Genomic DNA, 21,223 nt, shown 5'->3' on the forward strand with positions numbered 1-21,223 from the left:
CAAAAAGGAGTAGCGGGACGCCGCCGGACTTTGGACTTTGGAAAGAAGGTGCCACATCTCAGCAGCGGTGCGGCACACAAACATGTCGCATGCGTCTCCGGGATCAGCGGGACGGCAGCATCAGGCTGGACGGCGGGAAGCAGTGCGTCAAGGACAAGAGGGTCAAACAGGAACCATGAACTTTGGTCCCGATGTGGAGAGTTTTGGCGAGCCAAGTGCAAAAGGGAAATAACGGTTCCCAGAGGCCCTATATAAACCCGCACGGCGCAGGCAGCAAGATCATTCAGTCGAGATCATTCAGTGGAGATCAGTCAGTCAAGAGCGAGGAGTTAGTCGAGAGCAAGCAGTCGAACGAAATCCAACCAAGCAAGCTACGAGGGAGCCACACCAGGGCGAGTCGTCGGAAACAGCGCCGGGGGAGCCTACGATGAGCAAGATTGACGTCGAGACGTTCGGGATTGGGATTACTAAGAATCTCCGAACTGAGACACAGGTGGCTGAGGTCTAAGGAGGCACCACACGGCTAAGTTCTGTTCTGTCCTGCCGACGAAGTCCTGGCGTTACGCCTGGAGGGTCTACTAGACTTAGATTTGAAATCGTGAGCTCGGGGGTAAGCCTGCCGAGCCTAGTGTACCTCGCCCAAGCACTACGCGGACGTATCCCGGCGTGAGCCCAGTGCGCCAAGTGGAGTTGAGCAGGTCCTGGCGCGATCAGACAGAAGGGAAAGAAGTCCCGGAGCGGCGCAACAGAACACCGAGAGTAGCGAGCCAGAAGGGAGAGAAGTCCCGGAGCGGCGCAACAGAACACCGAGAGTTACGAGCCAGAAGGGAGAGGAGTCGCGGAGCGGCGCAACAGAACCCCGAGAGTAGCAAGCCAGAAGGGAGAGAAGTCCCGGAGCGGCGCAACAGAACCCCGAGAGTCACGAGCCAGAAGGGAGAGAAGTCCCGGATCGGCGTTTGCCCTCGAACCCAGCACAGAAGTCAAGACCTACAGCCACCTGTCAGGAGCAGTTCGGAGGACAACGCAAGCAGGACACCACAGCGCAAGGGCCACGCAAGAAGGATCGATCCCGCAGGAACGGCACGGACAGTACGAGAAAGGGTGAGGCTAGGGTGGAACGTTCGTTTACACGAGGCACAGAAGCGAAGTGAAAAGCGAGGCACCTTCCTGGCGTTCCGCCTTGACTGTCCGCACTATCTGAGCGGAAGCCCGTGGGACCATCCGAGACAGAGCAAGGGACAGGCGGTCGGGTATCGAGAGGAGTGATCCTCGAGAGAACTCGTCAGTCTGTTCACCCTAGTCTGAGAACGGTGACGCTTCCCTAAGCCCGCACGGCTGACCCTATGGCGAGTCTGAATCGTGGCCGAGCAGTCACCGAGCCAGCCACGTCAGGAGCAATCAGCGGTCAAGGATCTTCGAGGAGCGACAAGGTAACCCACACCGTCGGAGACAGCGAGACAAGCAAGTTATAAAGCCGACTGCAGTCATACCCGCAATAAACCCACTCCGAACCCGAGAATTCTGTGCTTTTTCACTGAACTACTGGGCGGTCACGTTTATATAAATTTGGTGGGACGAACACACACAATCTACTAAGCTAGCCGCACAAATACCGTAACGAGCAGAAACCAAAGAAATCAGTTCGTTACATCTGGCGCCCAAAACGTGATTGTCCCAGCGGTGAAAGCAACATAAACAGAATGGGAAAGAATGGGATCTACCGCCTTAAGAAAGAGAGGACTATCCATGTGAGCGAGCTGAAACAACAACAAACACAGAACACATACGAGCAGCCACAAGCAGATACGGTAGAGAAAAAGGGTCCAAGGATAGCTCCAAGGATACCCGGAGGACACAAGGACAGGGGTCCAAGGATAGCTCCAAGGGTACCCGAAGTACACGAGGAAAGGGGTCCAAGGATAGCTCCAAGGATACCCAAAGGACGCGAGGAAAGGGGTCCAAGGATAGCTCCAAGGATACCCAAAGTACGCGAGGAAAGGGGTCCGAGGATACCCAAAGGATGCGAGGAAAGGGGTCCAAGGATAGCTCCAAGGATGCCCAAAGGATACAAAGAAAAGAGCCCGAGGATAATTCCAAGGATGCTCAGAAATGAGGAGAGACTCCGAGGATCACTCCTAGGATTCTTAAAGGATACACAGATAAATCTCGAAGGATTCTCTAGAAGGCACTACGATACAATCATATACAGTACAAGGAACAAGTCAAGGATAACGAATGCAGAAAGGAACGAACCAAGGTCTACAAGGATCTGATTAGGACTGGCAGCAGCAGTCTCCCGAAGGAAGGGGGAAGTCGGCACAGCTGAGAGAGCTGTACCGAAAGAGGCCAAGCATCACGGAGAAGGGCATCATGCCCAGACGAGGAGACGGGATCGCGGGCCGGATCGGAGTCCAAACCACGAAGCACAGCTGCTGGAGTCTGAAAGAACGAGAGAGTTTGGAGATCGAGGAAGGAGAACGAGAGAGTTTGGAGATCGAGGACGGAGAACGAGAGAGTTTGGAGATCGAGGACGGAGAATGTGAGAGTTTGAAGAGGAAGAGAGTTTGGAGAGGAAGAGAGGTTGGAGACAAGAGTTTGGAAAGCGAGAGAGTTTGGAGAGCAAGAGGGTTTGGAGACCAAGAGAGTTTGGAGACCAACAATGGAGAAGGAGAGAGCGGAGACTTGGCGGGCGGAGCGAGAGTGCCGTGTGCAAAAAGGAGTAGCGGGACGCCGCCGGACTTTGGACTTTGGAAAGAAGGTGCCACATCTCAGCAGCGATGCGGCACACAAACATGTCGCATGCGTCTCCGGGATCAGCGGGACGGCAGCATCAGGCTGGACGGCGGGAAGCAGTGCGTCAAGGACAAGAGGGTCAAACAGGAACCATGGACTTTGGACCCGGTGTGGAGAGTTCTGGCGGGCCGTCGGAAACAGGGGGAGCCTACGATGAGCAAGATTGTCACGTCGAGACGTTCGGGATTGGGATTACTAAGAATCTCCGAACTGAGACACAGGTGGCTGAGGTCTAAGGAGGCACCACACGGCTAAGTTCTGTTCTGTCCTGCCGACGAAGTCCTGGCGTTACGCTTGGAGGGTCTACTAGACTTAGATTTGAAATCGTGAGCTCGGGGGTAAGCCTGCCGAGCCTAGTGTACCTCGCCCAAGCACTACGCGGACGTATCCCGGCGTGAGCCCAGTGCGCCAAGTGGAGTTGAGCAGGTCCTGGCGCGATCAGACAGAAGGGAAAGAAGTCCCGGAGCGGCGCAACAGAACACCGAGAGTAGCGAGCCAAAAGGGAGAGAAGTCCCGGAGCGGCGCAACAGAACACCGAGAGTTACGAGCCAGAAGGGAGAGGAGTCGCGGAGCGGCGCAACAGAACCCCGAGAGTAGCAAGCCAGAAGGGAGAGAAGTCCCGGAGCGGCGCAACAGAACCCCGAGAGTCACGAGCCAGAAGGGAGAGAAGTCCCGGATCGGCGTTTGCCCTCGAACCCAGCACAGAAGTCAAGACCTACAGTCACCTGTCAGGAGCAGTTCGGAGGACAACGCAAGCAGGACACCACAGCGCAAGGGCCACGCAAGAAGGATCGATCCCGCAGGAACGGCACGGACAGTACGCGAAAGGGTGAGGCTAGGGTGGAACGTTCGTTTACACGAGGCACAGAAGCGAAGTGAAAAGCGAGGCACCTTCCTGGCGTTCCGCCTTGACTGTCCGCACTATCTGAGCGGAAGCCCGTGGGACCATCCGAGACAGAGCAAGGGACAGGCGGTCGGGTATCGAGAGGAGTGATCCTCGAGAGAACTCGTCAGTCTGTTCACCCTAGTCTGAGAACGGTGACGCTTCCCTAAGCCCGCACGGCTGACCCCATAACGAGTCAGAATCGTGGCCGAGCAGTCACCGGGCCAATCACGTCAGGAGCAAGCAGCGGTTAAGGATCTTCGAGGAGCGACAAGACAACCCACACCGTCGGAGACAGCGAGACAAGCAAATTATAAGGCCGACTGCAGTTATAGCCGCAATAAACCCACTCCGAACCCGAGAATTCTGTGCTTTTTCACTGAACTACTGGGCGGTCACGTTTATATAAGTTTGGTGGGACGAACACACACAATCTACTGAGCTAGCCGCACAAATACCGTTGTGAGCAGAAACCAAAGAAATCAGTTCGTAGTTCGAAGTTAACTTCTTTTCTTGTTTCATGTTATTTTTACACTAATTTCGCGATTGTTTTATGACAATTTTTGATTTTGAGAAAATTTAAATCGAAATTTAAAATTCTAATGAAAAATTGTTATTTCCAAGCTTAGAAGGGCATAAGCTATAATTTGTCTCATTATATTTTCCCACCAATTTTCCGATCGTTCCTATAACAGCTATATGATATAGTCGACCGATTTCTAAGCTTAGAAGGTTATATGTTAAACTAAAAAGGAAGTTAACTTCGGCAAGCCAAAGTTTGTATACCCTTGCAGTTATATAAATAAACAACTTTAGTAAATAATTTTTTAATATTATATTCCCACTAATTTCCCGATTGTTCCCATGACAGCTCTCGCTCTTCCCTTGGCGCGTGCCAATTTTCGGGGGTTGTTTTCCTCCTCGATCGCATGTCCTCTCTCGCTTGCTTCTGTGCGGCGCTGCACTTATTGTTGTGGAATATATTTCTTGCTCTCCTGGTGTGTGTGCGTGTGGCTACTGCTGATGCGAGAGCGGAGGGGGAAAGCTTAGCTTAAGATAATTTTTGGGTACTAATATAACTACAAATCTTACAATTATTGGTTAAGCTTACATATTAAGTGAACTGCATTCCTTGGTTTCTCTGCTGCTTCCGCCTTCATGCGGGTATTCCTTGGTTGCTCTTTTGCTTTGCTGTTGCTGTTGCTCTGCTACGGGTTTTTAGCGTCAATCGATCGCTAAACTTCCTCTGCCATCTAAACGTCTTCGTTGTCGTCCAGTCGTCTAGGGACCAGATTCTGGGTTTCTAAACTCGTTGACTGCTTCCTATAAATCTCTAAAGTATGTCGTTCTGCGTTGCCTGCTCTGGGTGTGTTGCAAGCGCACTATGGTGGGAGAAAAGAACTTAATTACTTTGTACGGGCCTTCGTAGTTGGGTGCTAGCTTAGCGGCAAAGTTATCCGCTGCCCTGGACAAATTATGCTGTTTTACGAAGACCAGCGATCCGATGGTCGGTCTTCACGCACGTCGCCTGAGATCGATATGTTTCCGTTGCTCCAACGAAGCTCTTTGAGTGTTCTCCTGTACTTTCGCTTCGGGTGAACGTGGCGCTTGGCCTGGTCCTGGAGTCACTTCATTGTACAAGTCTCCTGGGAGCCGTGGCTCTCTGCCTTGGACGATTAACGCTGGACTGAATACGGTTGAGTCTGAGATGCTGCTATTAATTGCCAGATTCGTTCGGGGAGAAGTTTGTCCCACGTCGTCTGCTTGTCCTCAATATTATGGGGGACCATCGTTTTAATGGTGCGATTGGCCCTTTCTGTCGGGTTCTGCTGCGGAGTATAAGGTGCTGCATGTTGGATCTCCATTCCCGCCTGCTTGAAGAAGGCTTTGAATGAACGACTCGTAAACTGTGTCCCATTATCGCAGACAAATTATCGCCCAATAAAATCGGCGCAGACAGTATCGAACGGCTCGTTAATCTTTCTGGTGAACATTTTACCCGCCGGTTTGGTTTTGAACCGTTGGCAAGTGTCACACTTGCGGACATACATGGCAATAGCGCGGAAAAGACCCGGCCAGTAATATCTCTGGGCGATCCGGGAGGTTGTCTTCCTGATTCTGAGATGTCCCTCCGTGGGCTGGTCATGGCATTCCGACAGTACTCGCTGTCGGTGTTCCTTGGCCACGCACAGTTTCCAGGGCACGGAGTCTTCGTCGTTAGGTCGGGATCCGATATGCCGATATAGCTGTTGGTTCTCGTACGCGTAGTCCGCGTAATCTTCAGGCCTGTCCTGAACAAGTTTCAGCATCCGCTGGTATCATGTGCATCCCGGCTTATCCTCTTGGATCATCTGAAGTACTTCCAAAGGCTGTCGAGAAAGTGCATCTGTTCTGGATCCCGCGTCGATAGGTGACGTCAAAATGGTATTGCTGCAGTTCCAACGCCCAGCGCGCCGGTGGGATTATCACTTAAGTTGAGCCAAGTAGCATCTGAGTTTCCTGATGGCCCATATGATAGCCAGACACTCCTTTTCGGTGGCGGAGTAGATCTCCTCGGCGGTGATGAGGCGTCTGCTGGCGAATGACTCGTTCTTCTCTCTGGATTTTCTGCGTTAAAACTGATCCTAGGCCGATGACGCTGGTGTCTGATTGCAACACGAACTTCTCGTTGAAGTCGGGAAGTCTTGGCGCAGACGCTTCAAGATGTGTGTTATCCTTGGCAGCGGGTATGCATCTGGAATAGAATGGGCATTTAGTTGTCGAAAATCTACACATAGTCGCATCTCTCCAGATTTCTTGCCCACGAGTACAATAGGGGCGCTGTGGCGGCTCCGTGAAAGCTCTATACAGTCGTTGCGTAGCAGTTCATCGATCTGCTCATTAATAATCCTCTGCATCGCAGGATTCTTAGGCAAATACCTCTGTTTGATGGGCTTATCATCCCGCATCGTGATCGTATGCTCATTTGACACTCCCGTCAATCCTTCGAATTTGGCCAATTTCTCCTGTAGGAATTTGTTTACCCAGGGTTCTAATTCTTCTTGCTCGGTGTTTGCTGTGATGACGGTTAGTGCTCCTCCAACGTCAGGTGTGTACCCTGGTCTGGCTGGGGGAGGCGCTCGCCCTTCCTCTACTGGTTCCGCTGAAACAGTAGCTTGATTCCGTCGAAACGGATTATTTTGCACGGCGTTGCCGTCTCGAGGTCCTAAAATACTGCTGGTTGGGGTGGCTTGCACCTCGTTATCTGGATCGTTTTTTGCTGGAGTGAACGCGTTTGTCAAGAGAGAAGGCTAGCTAAGTCGTTGGTGGAGCTGCTTATTAGGAGAGGGTTCAGCTGCAGCGAAGCGCGGCCGCATTAGAGAGTGGTAGACACGCCACAGAGGAAGTCCATGCCCAATAGCACGTTTTCCATGATCGAAGGGAAAACTAGCAGTGGAAAGGTGACCCAACGTTGGTCCAACCGGACTTTGGCTACCAGAGACTTATCTCCTTGCGTGAGCCTTCCGCCAGGCTGACATGGGTGTGTACGTTGAATAACTCTTTCGCTCACGAAGCTTCTGCTAGCTCCGGTGTCTATAGTAGCATTAAACTCCTGACCCTCGATTTGCACCTGCGCGATAATTCTGCTCGACTGAACCTGTAAGATTTTTTTTATTCCGGGGATTCCTGTAGGCAGTCTCCGTCCGCTCCCTGAGGAGGCGAAGTCTCCTCTCGTTTTCCGGCTGGGTACGACGGCAACACTCGAGAGTGCGTACTTCTCTGCGACCACAATCCCAACAAAAGGACTCTGTGATTGCGACATGTAGCTGACCGGTCACCCTCCTGGGCACAATTCCTGCATCATGAGTCTGATGTTGACTAGGTATTGTTTGAAAGCCTCTCCTCGTCGCTGATCTCTGGTGCGGATCTCACCCTCGAGTCGCTGAAAGTACCTGGGCGGCAGAAAGAAGTCACGAAACGCCTTCTTGAAGTTCGTCCAAGATTCTCCTAGCAGCTGGCTTGTCCGAAACCAGTGCTCAGCTGTATCCGTCAAAAAACTAGGGATGGCCTGCGGCATCTTCTCCACGTCAACTTCGTATGCGGTGGCTTGTTCCTCGAGGTGTTGGATGAAGGTGATGGGGTCCGAGGTTCCGTCAAAAATGATTCCCCAATTCTTCAGCTTCTCCGCCAGCGTGGCTGCGGACATCTCTGCTTTCTTGGGAAAAATATCCCGCTTGACCGGATGGATCTCCGTGTCTCCGACTACATCGGCGGCACCTCTGCCTTCTAGTGCTGGCACCTGAAGCTGCGTTGGACCCGGTGGGTGTGGGTTCGGAGTCGGTGAACGCTGCTTCCTATCCGTTAGTGCGGCTGTAATTTCCGCCTCACGTTTCTGAAGACTCGCTCGGCTATCTCAAGCACGTGGTCGTCCCGATTATTAAAAGCAGCCAGCAGGCTATTCATTTCCTCAACTGTTCCGGTTGCTTCTAAGGAAAACTTCTTCAGAATCGCCTCCAATTCTCGCTTCCGGAGATACGAAATCTAACGCGTGCCCATATTGCTGTGAAATAATAGTTAACTGGCAAACGACAGGAAAAATTTCGATAGGACGAGAGAAATTTCTTGAACGAGGGTCAAACGAGGTTCGAACTTGTTAAAATCTTCATCGAAAATGTTTTTTATTTGTCACCAAGAATTTACTGAATTCCCACGTGCAACGATGGTGACCACCATCCGATGTCAAACGACGATTTAATTCCTAAATTTTTCTCGACGGTGATTGAATTTTGTTCGACGACGCAGTAGTTTTAAATTTCTCCACGACGATGTTTTTGAGAGCTGCCGATGCACGTGTTGACTCGGCGATGGTTATATGAAAAGCCCCCCAACCGATGTGATCCCATTGCCTGTACTTGATCGACTCCCGCTCGTGTGAGAGAGACTACCATGAGAGTGAAACGAAAAACAAAATGGCTGCGCTGTGAGGAGTATACGTTAGCTTTTCCCTACCTCGTGCTTTCGTAACTCTCGTGACCTTAGTTGGCTAACCTAGAGGGCTCTCGCTCTCTCTCTCTCTCCGATTATCTGCCTGTATGTGTTTCTTGCTCACGTGATTTGCTGGCCACGTGATCTTGGAACAAATAATCTCTGATTTTAGGTTATGTACTTTGCTCTGCTTAGGAATAAATGTATGTGTGTCTGCGTCCGTTAGAAATTTCTCGCTGTGTGTGGGCATTCTTTTGTATAAGTTTTCCCGAACGTGTCATGTGCTCTGTTTAATTCTAAGTTGTTCTTTTGAGGTTATGTTCGATGCGCTGGTGTATTTTATAAATATATATAGTGACATATCCATAGTTCGACGTATGTTCGACGGATGTCTACACACCCAAATATACACACAGTCACCCTCGAGACACCCTTTAAGAAATAATAATCAAGTCCCCCTCTAAGAAATAAGAATCCAAATTTAATTGTTAACAAGCCAATGGAAATTATCAATCTATAAACAAGCCACAGGAAAACCACCATGAAACAAAAACCTCAGCTTGAAGACTAAACAATTAGAACGAGCTGCTGTTCAGACTATCGGCACGTTCCCACAATTCAGGATACTCAGATTTCGGGATCCAAGTCCAAAGTTAGAGAGTCACTCAATAGCAACAAAAGCCACTCAAAAAAAGCTCTTAAGCTCAAAACCGAGGTATGATCGTAAATGAAGTAGGAGTTAGAGAGCGAGTTCAGTTTGAGATTTGTCAATAGCAAGTCGGTGTTCTTCAAATATACAAAATTATAACCAGTTTAAGAATAAGGAATTAAATAAAGTTTTCTTTGTAACTTAAACTTATGGTGCAAGAATTTAATTGGCGCAGTCGGTAGGATCTCAAAAAATCGTTTAAAAGTCGCCGGTACTGATCAAAAGACGGATAATACTATACGACTAGTTTATCCTGATCAGCGTAAATTCCGTGAACAAAGAAGGACAATAAAAAGAGAGAGAAAGAATCTATGTGTTCGCATATATGAAGCCATCGAAAGGACCATTGTTGATTCAGCGCAAACAGTCATCGAAAAAGAAAAATCTAATCTAAATAAAACTATAAAGGATTGTATCGAGAGAAAACTTCCTGTCAGATTGTATAATTGTTTATCAAAAAAGATATTACAATTCTTTTTAACTTAAAAGAAGCAGCAATGATAGTAGGCCATTGGGATGCAGACCCATTCGATACCTATAAACCTAGACGTCATGATAATCGAAGGTATTCGGGAGGTTCACACCAAAATTATTATTATCAAAAGTTCAATTCTCAAAATTATCCAAGATATAACAATAACAATTCAAGGGATAATATTAATTTAAACAATTCATCAAACCCTCAAAATTCACAAAATAAAAATCAAATTCCCACTAGGAACCAAGGTAATTATCACGAGTTTAAGAGAAACCTAGATCAAGACAGGGCACAAAACCCTTTGAATTTCCAGGCATCTTCTTCAAATAATTCTTCTAATGCACCTGTTAAAATACAAAGGGAAACTTACAGTGCACAGAATAGGATGGACGTAAATTTTCAGCAAACTGCCTCGGATACAGAAAGTGTTGCCCATATGTCAGAGTAATGATTAAGGGAAAACTCCTTAGAGCTATGATAGATACAGGGTCATCTATCAATTTAATGACAAAAAAATTCGCAGAAAATAAAGAACAGGAAGAAAAACTAAAAGTGTATACAATAAATGGATCAATGGAATTAAATAAAAGTGTAACATTGTCCGACGCCATGTCTGTAGGGGAGAACCAAAGGGTATTAGCTTTGTTTTAACGATTACTAACTGGGTTTTAATTGTTTAGTTAGTAATCATAAGGAAAAAAGGTTCGCTACAGTGGCATTGGGAGCGTTCAGTTCCCACTAGGGAAGTGGAACGTTGGGAAGGCGCACCCTCCAGCAAGTGGCCCCACTGACTCATACATTGGCTCCTGTCGCAGTGTTCCTGGTTGGCTCTCGCCTCGGCCAGATCCAGCGTCACTCGCCGGCTTGTTCGTTGCTATTGTGCCGTCTTCGTACGGCCTTCTGGAGCTGCTGCTCCTCATACTATCTTCGTGTCTGCTCCCGCCATCTGCGGGTATCGTTGGTTAATCGTTGCTTCGAAAAGGCGTCGAAGAATACGAGCAGCATCGTATTCCCACTCTTGGATCGCGAAAGGGGCCTAATAAAATTGGCGCAGACAGTATCGAACGGCTCTCTAATCTGTCTGGGGAACATTTTCCCCGCCGGTTTGGTTTGGCTGACTTTGAACCGTTGGCAAGTGCCACACTTGCACCAAGATGATGGACAAGACGGCGCGCCATATAACTGTCATCATAAGGGAGACTTTCGTGTGCATAAAAGCGCTTCACACGAGCATCCCGTAGGCTAACAAAGAAGGCCCCATGAACGTCAGAATCAGGGAGGAGGGCCAGGACACTGCAACCAAAACAGCAGAAAAACGCCAATGCTCTGCAGCGGGTATGCATCTGGAATAGAATGGGCATTTAGTTGTCGAAAATCTACACATAGTCGCATCTCTCCAGATTTCTTGCCCACGAGTACAATAGGGGCGCTGTGGCGGCTCCGTGAAAGCTCTTTACAGTCGTTGCGTAGCAGTTCGTCGATCTGCTCATTAATAATCCTCTGCATCGCAGGATTCTTAGGCAAATACCTCTGTTTGATGGGCTTATCATCCCGCATCGTGATCGTATGCTCATTTGACACTCCCGTCAATCCTTCGAATTTGGCCAATTTCTTCTGTAGGAATTTGTTTACCCAGGGTTCTAATTCTTCTTGCTCGGTGTTTGCTGTGATGACGGTTAGTGCTCCTCCAACGTCAGGTGTGTACCCTGGTCTGGCTGGGGGAGGCGCTCGCCCTTCCTCTACTGGTTCCGCTGAAACAGTAGCTTGATTCCGTCGAAACGGATTATTTTGCACGGCGTTGCCGTCTCGAGGTCCTAAAATACTGCTGGTTGGGGTGGCTTGCACCTCGTTATCTGGATCGTTTTTTGCTGGAGTGAACGCGTTTGTCAAGAGAGAAGGCTAGCTAAGTCGTTGGTGGAGCTGCTTATTAGGAGAGGGTTCAGCTGCAGCGAAGCGCGGCCGCATTAGAGAGTGGTAGACACGCCACAGAGGAAGTCCATGCCCAATAGCACGTTTTCCATGATCGAAGGGAAAACTAGCAGTGGAAAGGTGACCCAACGTTGGTCCAACCGGACTTTGGCTACCAGAGACTTATCTCCTTGCGTGAGCCTTCCGCCAGGCTGACATGGGTGTGTACGTTGAATAACTCTTTCGCTCACGAAGCTTCTGCTAGCTCCGGTGTCTATAGTAGCATTAAACTCCTGACCCTCGATTTGCACCTGCGCGATAATTCTGCTCGACTGAACCTGTAAGATTTTTTTTATTCCGGGGATTCCTGTAGGCAGTCTCCGTCCGCTCCCTGAGGAGGCGAAGTCTCCTCTCGTTTCCCGGCTGGTTACGACGGCAACACTCGAGAGTGCGTACTTCTCTGCGACCACAATCCCAACAAAAGGACTCTGTGATTGCGACATGTAGCTGACCGGTCACCCTCCTGGGCACAATTCCTGCATCATGAGTCTGATGTTGACTAGGTATTGTTTGAAAGCCTCTCCTCGTCGCTGATCTCTGGTGCGGATCTCATCCTCGAGTCGCTGAAAGTACCTGGGCGGCAGAAAGAAGTCACGAAACGCCTTCTTGAAGTTCGTCCAGCTGGCTTGTCCGAAACCAGTGCTCAGCTGTATCCGTCAAAAAACTAGGGATGGCCTGCGGCATCTTCTCCACGTCAACTTCGTATGCGGTGGCTCGTTCCTCGAGGTGTTGGATGAAGGTGATGGGGTCCGAGGTTCCGTCAAAAATGATTCCCCAATTCTTCAGCTTCTCCGCCAGCGTGGCTGCGGACATCTCTGCTTTCTTGGGAAAAATATCCCGCTTGACCGGATGGATCTCCGTGTCTCCGACTACATCGGCGGCACCTCTGCCTTCTAGTGCTGGCACCTGAAGCTGCGTTGGACCCGGTGGGTGTGGGTTCGGAGTCGGTGAACGCTGCTTCCTATCCGTTAGTGCGGCTGTAATTTCCGCCTCACGTTTCTGAAGACTCGCTCGGCTATCTCAAGCACGTGGTCGTCCCGATTATTAAAAGCAGCCAGCAGGCTATTCATTTCCTCAACTGTTCCGGTTGCTTCTAAGGAAAACTTCTTCAGAATCGCCTCCAATTCTCGCTTCCGGAGATACGAAATCTAACGCGTGCCCATATTGCTGTGAAATAATAGTTAACTGGCAAACGACAGGACGAGAGAAATTTCTTGAACGAGGGTCAAACGAGGTTCGAACTTGTTAAAATCTTCATCGAAAATGTTTTTTATTTGTCACCAAGAATTTACTGAATTCCCACGTGCAACGATGGTGACCACCATCCGATGTCAAACGACGATTTAATTCCTAAATTTTTCTCGACGGTGATTGAATTTTGTTCGACGACGCAGTAGTTTTAAATTTCTCCACGACGATGTTTTTGAGAGCTGCCGATGCACGTGTTGACTCGGCGATGGTTATATGAAAAGCCCCCCAACCGATGTGATCCCATTGCCTGTACTTGATCGACTCCCGCTCGTGTGAGAGAGACTACCATGAGAGTGAAACGAAAAACAAAATGGCTGCGCTGTGGGGAGTATACGTTAGCTTTTCCCTACCTCGTGCTTTCGTAACTCTCGTGACCTTAGTTGGCTAACCTAGAGGGCTCTCGCTCTCTCTCGCTGTGTGTGGGCATTCTTTTGTATAAGTTTTCCCGAACGTGTCATGTGCTCTGTTTAATTCTAAGTTGTTCTTTTGAGGTTATGTTCGATGCGCTGGTGTATTTTATAAATATATATAGTGACATATCCATAGTTCGACGTATGTTCGACGGATGTCTACACACCCAAATATACACACAGTCACCCTCGAGACACCCTTTAAGAAATAATAATCAAGTCCCCCTCTAAGAAATAAGAATCCAAATTTAATTGTTAACAAGCCAATGGAAATTATCAATCTATAAACAAGCCACAGGAAAACCACCATGAAACAAAAACCTCAGCTTGAAGACTAAACAATTAGAACGAGCTGCTGTTCAGACTATCGGCACGTTCCCACAATTCAGGATACTCAGATTTCGGGATCCAAGTCTGGAGTCTAAAGTCCAAAGTTAGAGAGTCACTCAATAGCAACAAAAGCCACTCAAAAAAAGCTCTTAAGCTCAAAACCGAGGTATGATCGTAAATGAAGTAGGAGTTAGAGAGCGAGTTCAGTTTGAGATTTGTCAATAGCAAGTCGGTGTTCTTCAAATATACAAAATTGTAACCAGTTTAAGAATAAGGGATTAAATAAAGTTTTCTTTGTAACTTAAACTTATGGTGCAAGAATTTAATTGGCGCAGTCGGTAGGATCTAAAAAAATCGTTTAAAAGTCGCCGGTACTGATCAAAAGACGGATAATACTATACGACTAGTTTATCCTGATCAGCGTAAATTCCGTGAACAAAGAAGGACAATAAAAAGAGAGAGAAAGAATCTATGTGTTCGCATATATGAAGCCATCGAAAGGACCATTGTTGATTCAGCGCAAACAGTCATCGAAAAAGAAAAATCTAATCTAAATAAAACTATAAAGGATTGTATCGAGAGAAAACTTCCTGTCAGATTGTATAATTGTTTATCAAAAAAGATATTACAATTCTTTTTAACTTAAAAGAAGCAGCAATGATAGTAGGCCATTGGGATGCAGACCCATTCGATACCTATAAACCTAGACGTCATGATAATCGAAGGTATTCGGGAGGTTCACACCAAAATTATTATTATCAAAAGTTCAATTCTCAAAATTATCCAAGATATAAGAATAACAATTCAAGGGATAATATTAATTAAAACAATTCATCAAACCCTCAAAATTCACAAAATAAAAATCAAATTCCCACTAGGAACCAAGGTAATTATCACGAGTTTAAGAGAAACCTAGATCAAGACAGGGCACAAAACCCTTTGAATTTCCAGGCATCTTCTTCAAATAATTCTTCTAATGCACCTGTTAAAATACAAAGGGAAACTTACAGTGCACAGAATAGGATGGACGTAAATTTTCAGCAAACTGCCTCGGATACAGAAAGTGTTGCCCATATGTCAGAGTAATGATTAAGGGAAAACTCCTTAGAGCTATGATAGATACAGGGTCATCTATCAATTTAATGACAAAAAATTTCGCAGAAAATAAAGAACAGGAAGAAAAACTAAAAGTGTATACAATAAATGGATCAATGGAATTAAATAAAAGTGTAACATTGTCCGACGCCATGTCTGTAGGGGAGAACCAAAGGGTATTAGCTTTGTTTTAACGATTACTAACTGGGTTTTAATTGTTTAGTTAGTAATCATAAGGAAAAAAGGTTCGCTACAGTGGCATTGGGAGCGTTCAGTTCCCACTAGGGAAGTGGAACGTTGGGAAGGCGCACCCTCCAGCAAGTGGCCCCACTGACTCATACATTGGCTCCTGTCGCAGTGTTCCTGGTTGGCTCTCGCCTCGGCCAGATCCAGCGTCACTCGCCGGCTTGTTCGTTGCTATTGTGCCGTCTTCGTACGGCCTTCTGGAGCTGCTGCTCCTCATACTATCTTCGTGTCTGCTCCCGCCATCTGCGGGTATCGTTGGTTAATCGTTGCTTCGAAAAGGCGTCGAAGAATACGAGCAGCATCGTATTCCCACTCTTGGATCGCGAAAGGGGCCTAATAAAATTGGCGCAGACAGTATCGAACGGCTCTCTAATCTGTCTGGGGAACATTTTCCCCGCCGGTTTGGTTTGGCTGACTTTGAACCGTTGGCAAGTGCCACACTTGCACCAAGATGATGGACAAGACGGCGCGCCATATAACTGTCATCATAAGGGAGACTTTCGTGTGCATAAAAGCGCTTCACACGAGCATCCCGTAGGCTAACAAAGAAGGCCCCATGAACGTCAGAATCAGGGAGGAGGGCCAGGACACTGCAACCAAAACAGCAGAAAAACGCCAATGCTCTGCAGCGGGTATGCATCTGGAATAGAATGGGCATTTAGTTGTCGAAAATCTACACATAGTCGCATCTCTCCAGATTTCTTGCCCACGAGTACAATAGGGGCGCTGTGGCGGCTCCGTGAAAGCTCTATACAGTCGTTGCGTAGCAGTTCGTCGATCTGCTCATTAATAATCCTCTGCATCGCAGGATTCTTAGGCAAATACCTCTGTTTGATGGGCTTATCATCCCGCATCGTGATCGTATGCTCATTTGACACTCCCGTCAATCCTTCAAATTTGGCCAATTTCTTCTGTAGGAATTTGTTTACCCAGGGTTCTAATTCTTCTTGCTCGGTGTTTGCTGTGATGACGGTTAGTGCTCCTCCAACGTCAGGTGTGTACCCTGGTCTGGCTGGGGGAGGCGCTCGCCCTTCCTCTACTGGTTCCGCTGAAACAGTAGCTTGATTCCGTCGAAACGGATTATTTTGCACGGCGTTGCCGTCTCGAGGTCCTAAAATACTGCTGGTTGGGGTGGCTTGCACCTCGTTATCTGGATCGTTTTTTGCTGGAGTGAACGCGTTTGTCAAGAGAGAAGGCATAGCTAAGTCGTTGGTGGAGCTGCTTATTAGGAGAGGATTCAGCTGCAGCGAAGCGCGGCCGCATTGGAGAGTGGTAGACACGCCACAGAGGAAGTCCATGCCCAATAGCACGTTTTCCATGATCGAAGGGAAAACTAGCAGTGGAAAGGTGACCCAACGTTGGTCCAACCGGACTTTGGCTACCAGAGACTTGGTTATCTCCTTGCGTGAGCCTTTCGCCAGGCTGACATGAGTGTGTACCGACCGTACGTTGTGTGGCGTCCCTACACGTTGAACAACTCTTTCGCTCACGAAGCTTCTGCTAGCTCCGGTGTCTATAGTAGCGTTAAACTCCTGACCCTCGATTTGCACCTGCGCGATAATTCTGCTCGACTGAACCTGTAAGATTTTTTTTATTCCGGGGATTCCTGTAGGCAGTCTCCGTCCGCTCCCCGAGGGGGCGAAGACTCCTCTCGTTTCTCGGCTGATGGTGAAACTGTGGCTGGGGTGGGTGGTCGTCTGGCTGGTCGTGTGAAATGTTGATGACCTGTTGTTGATGCTCCTGCATACGCTGGGATCTCGTATTCGTTTCTTCTAGGCGCTGGCTATGGTTCGGCCAACATTCTAGCATGGCTTCCTGTGCTCCGATCGCGGGTGACCTCGTAGTTTACCGGTAAAGTGGTACGTTGCTCCAAAATGGTGAAGTCGTGCCTCCTTGTGTACATCTGATACTCCGGTTGGAGATTTTCATAAATCCGGCCCAACTCCTGCTCCGCATTATACCCCACTCTGTGCATCATGAGTCTGATGATGACTACGTATTGTTTGAAAGTCTCTCCTCGTCGCTGATCTCTGGTGCGGATCTCATCCTCGAGTCGCTGAAAGTACCGATTATTAAAAGCAGCCAGACGGCTCCTGATTTCCTCAACTGTTCCGGTTGCTTCCAAAGAAAACTCCTTCAGAATCGCCTCCAATTTCCGCTTCCGGATATACGAAATCCAACGCGCGCCCATATTGCAGTGAAAAGTTAACTGGCAAACGACAGGAAAATTTTCGATAGGACAAGAGAAATTCTTGGACGAGGGTCAAACGAGTTCGAACTGGTTAAAATCTTCATTGAAAATTGTATTTTATTTGTCACCAAGAATTTACTGAATTCCCACGTGCAACGATGGTGACCACAATCCGATGTCAAACGACGATTTAATTCCTAAAATTTTCTCGACGGTGATTGAATTTTGTTCGACGACGATGAAGTTTTAAATTTTTCCACGACGATGAAAATGAAAACGAAAAAACAAAATGGCTGCGCTGTGGGAGTATACGTTAGCTTTTCCCTACCTCGTGCTTTCGAAACTATAAGTTCTCCCAAATGCCATGTGCTCTGCTTAAACTCTAAGTTTTTCTTTTGAGGTTATGTGCGATGCGTTAGTATATTTTTAGATATATATATATATTCCTGTTTCCTGCCCTAGAAATTGTTGTGTTCCTCGATATATGACTCTCCTTACGTTCCGACTTAAAAATCTCGCCTCTAAGCGACTGAACCGAAAATTTGCAAACTACATGTACCCAGATGGGTCTTTAGGCCATATTTAGGTCGTCTAAAATTTCGTAAACCCCAGGTCCCTGTTAAGGGGCCATTCTGTAAAGAAGTCTCGTAGGCTGGGATATACCCAGTCCCGCCAGGGTCTCTTTACCGAAAATATTTGTAAAGATATGGGACAAGAAGGTCTAGGACGAAAATCGGTTTGCTGGCGCGAGATGTAGAGTGCCAGCCACCGGGGTACGGAGTGAGAGAAATAGTTTATTCGGTGTTTTTAGCAGAGTGAAAAGGGTAAGCGGTAACGCGCATTTGGGCCTGGCTCAAAGCATTCGCTACGAGAAGGCCGAAAGAGAGGGGATCGATTATGCAGACAACTTTTCCCTAGGGCAGAATTTATGTCCTAAAATCTAGGCATTTGTCTCCGAATATCTGTGTTTATGCGTGGCCATCTTGGTTGTATTCTTTTCCTACGAGTTGTGTTAAAATCAGGCGAGAAATATTTTTTATTTTTAGTAGAGCATTTTATTTCTTGGTTCATTTTTTTTCTCAGTGCTCGCAATTAACGGGTTAGGTTAGGTCATGGTTTATAAATTCTAGCCTACTCTGGGCGAAGCCGCATCGAGGCCTTCGAGAAATTTCTCATTGCACGGGACTCTCGCTGGCCAAAATGCGGTTCACTCCACTCACTCACCCGTCTCGCTCTCACGCACACACACACGAGTGTCTCCGGGTGCTCCTCCGCTGGTCCTGGGCCGGCACACTCTCCTCGAGGTCTTCTAGGTAAACTATTTCCTGAGTCACTTGGCACCAGGCACTCGACTGCACCACTTTTCGTACTCCGAAGGCAAAAGACTCCTGTTGTCCACATGAATTTTCTCTGCTCGCACTTCTGATCCCATGCGCCGCCTTCGCAAGAGTCCCCTGCTTCTCGCACTTCTGGTCCGGTGCGCTGAGTTTTTCCAAAGAAGTCCTTGCTTCTGATCCCGTGCACCGCCTTTTTCCCAAAGAGACCTCCTCGCACTTCTGGTCCGGTGCGCTGCGTTTTCCAAAGAAGCCCTTGCTTCTGATCCCGAGCGCCGCCTTCGCAAGGTGACTCCTCGCACTTCTGATCCCCGGCACGGCTTTTCCAAAAAAGACCTAGTAAAGCTTTGCCGCCGCGTTTTGTCAAAGTTTTCGGCTGCTCTGGGTTTTTTCCACTTGTCGAAGTTGCGGTACTCCTCTTCTCTCGCTCTTCCCTTGGTGCGTGCCAATTTTCGGGGGTTGTTTTCCTCCTCGATCGCATGTCCTCTCTCGCTTGCTCCTCTGCGGCGCTGCACTTATCGTGGTGAATATTTCGTTGCTCTCCTAGTGTGTGTGTGTGGCTACTGCTGATGCGAGAGCGGAGGGGGAAAGCTTAGCTTAAAATTATTCTTGGGTACTAATATAACTACAAGTCTTAAAATTATTGGTTAAGCTAACATATTAGGTGAACTGTACAAAGTTTTTACAAAGTTATGCCCAAGGTTTTTGTTTTGTTGTTAGCTGCTGTTGTTGTTGTCGCTGGCTGGCGTTGTTGTTGTTGTCGCTGGCTGGCGTTGTTGTTGTCGTCGCTGGCTGCTGTTGTTGTTGGCGCTGGCGGCCGATGTTGTTGTCGCTGGCTGCCGATGTTGTTGGCGCGGGCGGCCGATGTTCTTGGCGCTTTTTGTCGATGTTGTGGGCGCTATTTGTGAGGGGTCAAACGACTCCTCACATACTTGGTTTCCTTCTGATATTCCAATCATATCGATTTTTGACCACTAATTCATTCAATTCATTGACGTGTTGGTTATCTGTTGACGTCGATGGTCGCCCGGAGCGCTCCAAGTGATCAACACGATCCCGACCCTCTTTGAAGTCTTTGTACCACTTATAAACATTTTTCAGTGATATGGAATAATCACCAAAGGCCTTCCGCAACATCCCCAACGTTTCCCCGCTGAAACAAACTTGCGCAGGAAGCCAAGGAATCTGCATGCCAACTTTGGCTGTTCTTGATTTTATAGTTTCCGAGATCTCAGCGTTCATACGGACAGATGGACATACGGACGTGGCTAGATTGACTCGGCTAGTGATCCTCACCAAGAATGTATAAACTTTATGGGGTCGGAAATGTTTTCCTTTACCTGTAGTAGCAGTAGTCGCCTTCTCAAAACCTCCTGTCTTTGTCACTACTTGTACTGCTGTCCACAGTTACTCTTCTTTTTTATTATTTTTACTCCTTAAAATTGGCATTTACGTTTCCGTTTACTTTACAAATAAAATCAAATAAAAGTTCCATATAAATTCCAAAACTAGTGTCGAAGCTAATTCCCTACTTCAAAATCTCAACATTCCAACAAAGGCTTTTGCTCAGCCGAATTCCACCAAAGTGAGCATTTCGCAACTTAACTTTTTAAGGCGAAAAGCCATCTGAAAACATTGTTTAATTTGAAAAGCATCGCTGAAGAGTCTGGAGCAAACTTGAAGAAACTTTAAATTACCGTTTAACGTTGTTCAACTGCCAGATGGGCGTATGTCTGGAGGTGTAGCATGTTCACATATCGAATGCACACTGTACTCCGTGTTGTGCATTAATATAAGTGTAGGAAAAGAAGTTAGAAGTTAAAGCAGTTAGAGAGAGAAACTCGAAGTGGTCGACGCTTCTCAATCAGATCGAGAACAAAGAGAAGCGAGTAAAGTTAAACGAAAAAGTCAGTCGGTGTCAAAATCTCATACGTGGCAGATATAAGTTGCCGAGAATATGATTGCATATGCAACGCGAAAAACTCTTTGTATAACCACAACCAAAACTTGTAGCCCATATCCCAAATATTTATAATAAAATAAACAATTTATAATAATACAACGTCGTCTCAGGAGTGTTCGTCATTAAACGGAATCCCGGGGCCACAATTTTTGGGGGCTTAGCCGGAGATACTTGGATCGATTAAAATGAGTGAGAACGAGAAGGCGGAGTTGCAAGTTTGAACAGATTGCAGATTCATTTGCAACGACGCAATGGAAGCTGAAAGAGCAACCGACGCAAGACGATTGATGTGGGCAACATAGAAGGCGATTGAACAGCGAGTAGGAAACTGAGAGCGGCGCAACTTTGTAGAGGAGGTCAACAGGCGAGAGGCGGGATCACTGGCAAAGTCATCTGGACAAGGAGCATGTCGTGGAGCAGTTTTGTTAGCTGGCGGATCGCAGGAGTGGTGAATCAGGAGATCGAGATTCAAGGAGCTGGTAAAAGCAGAGGAGCAGGTGACCAGGCGGCGAAAGGATCTTGAAAGGTGTTGGCGATCAGATCAGCGAGAAGACCATTCTGGGGCAGTATTGATGGCGTGGTGTGGCTGGAGAGACGTTGACATTCT

The sequence above is a fragment of the Drosophila biarmipes genome, unplaced genomic scaffold (genome assembly GCF_025231255.1).
Source record: "Drosophila biarmipes strain raj3 unplaced genomic scaffold, RU_DBia_V1.1 ptg000008l, whole genome shotgun sequence".
Classification (NCBI taxonomy): domain Eukaryota; kingdom Metazoa; phylum Arthropoda; class Insecta; order Diptera; family Drosophilidae; genus Drosophila; species Drosophila biarmipes.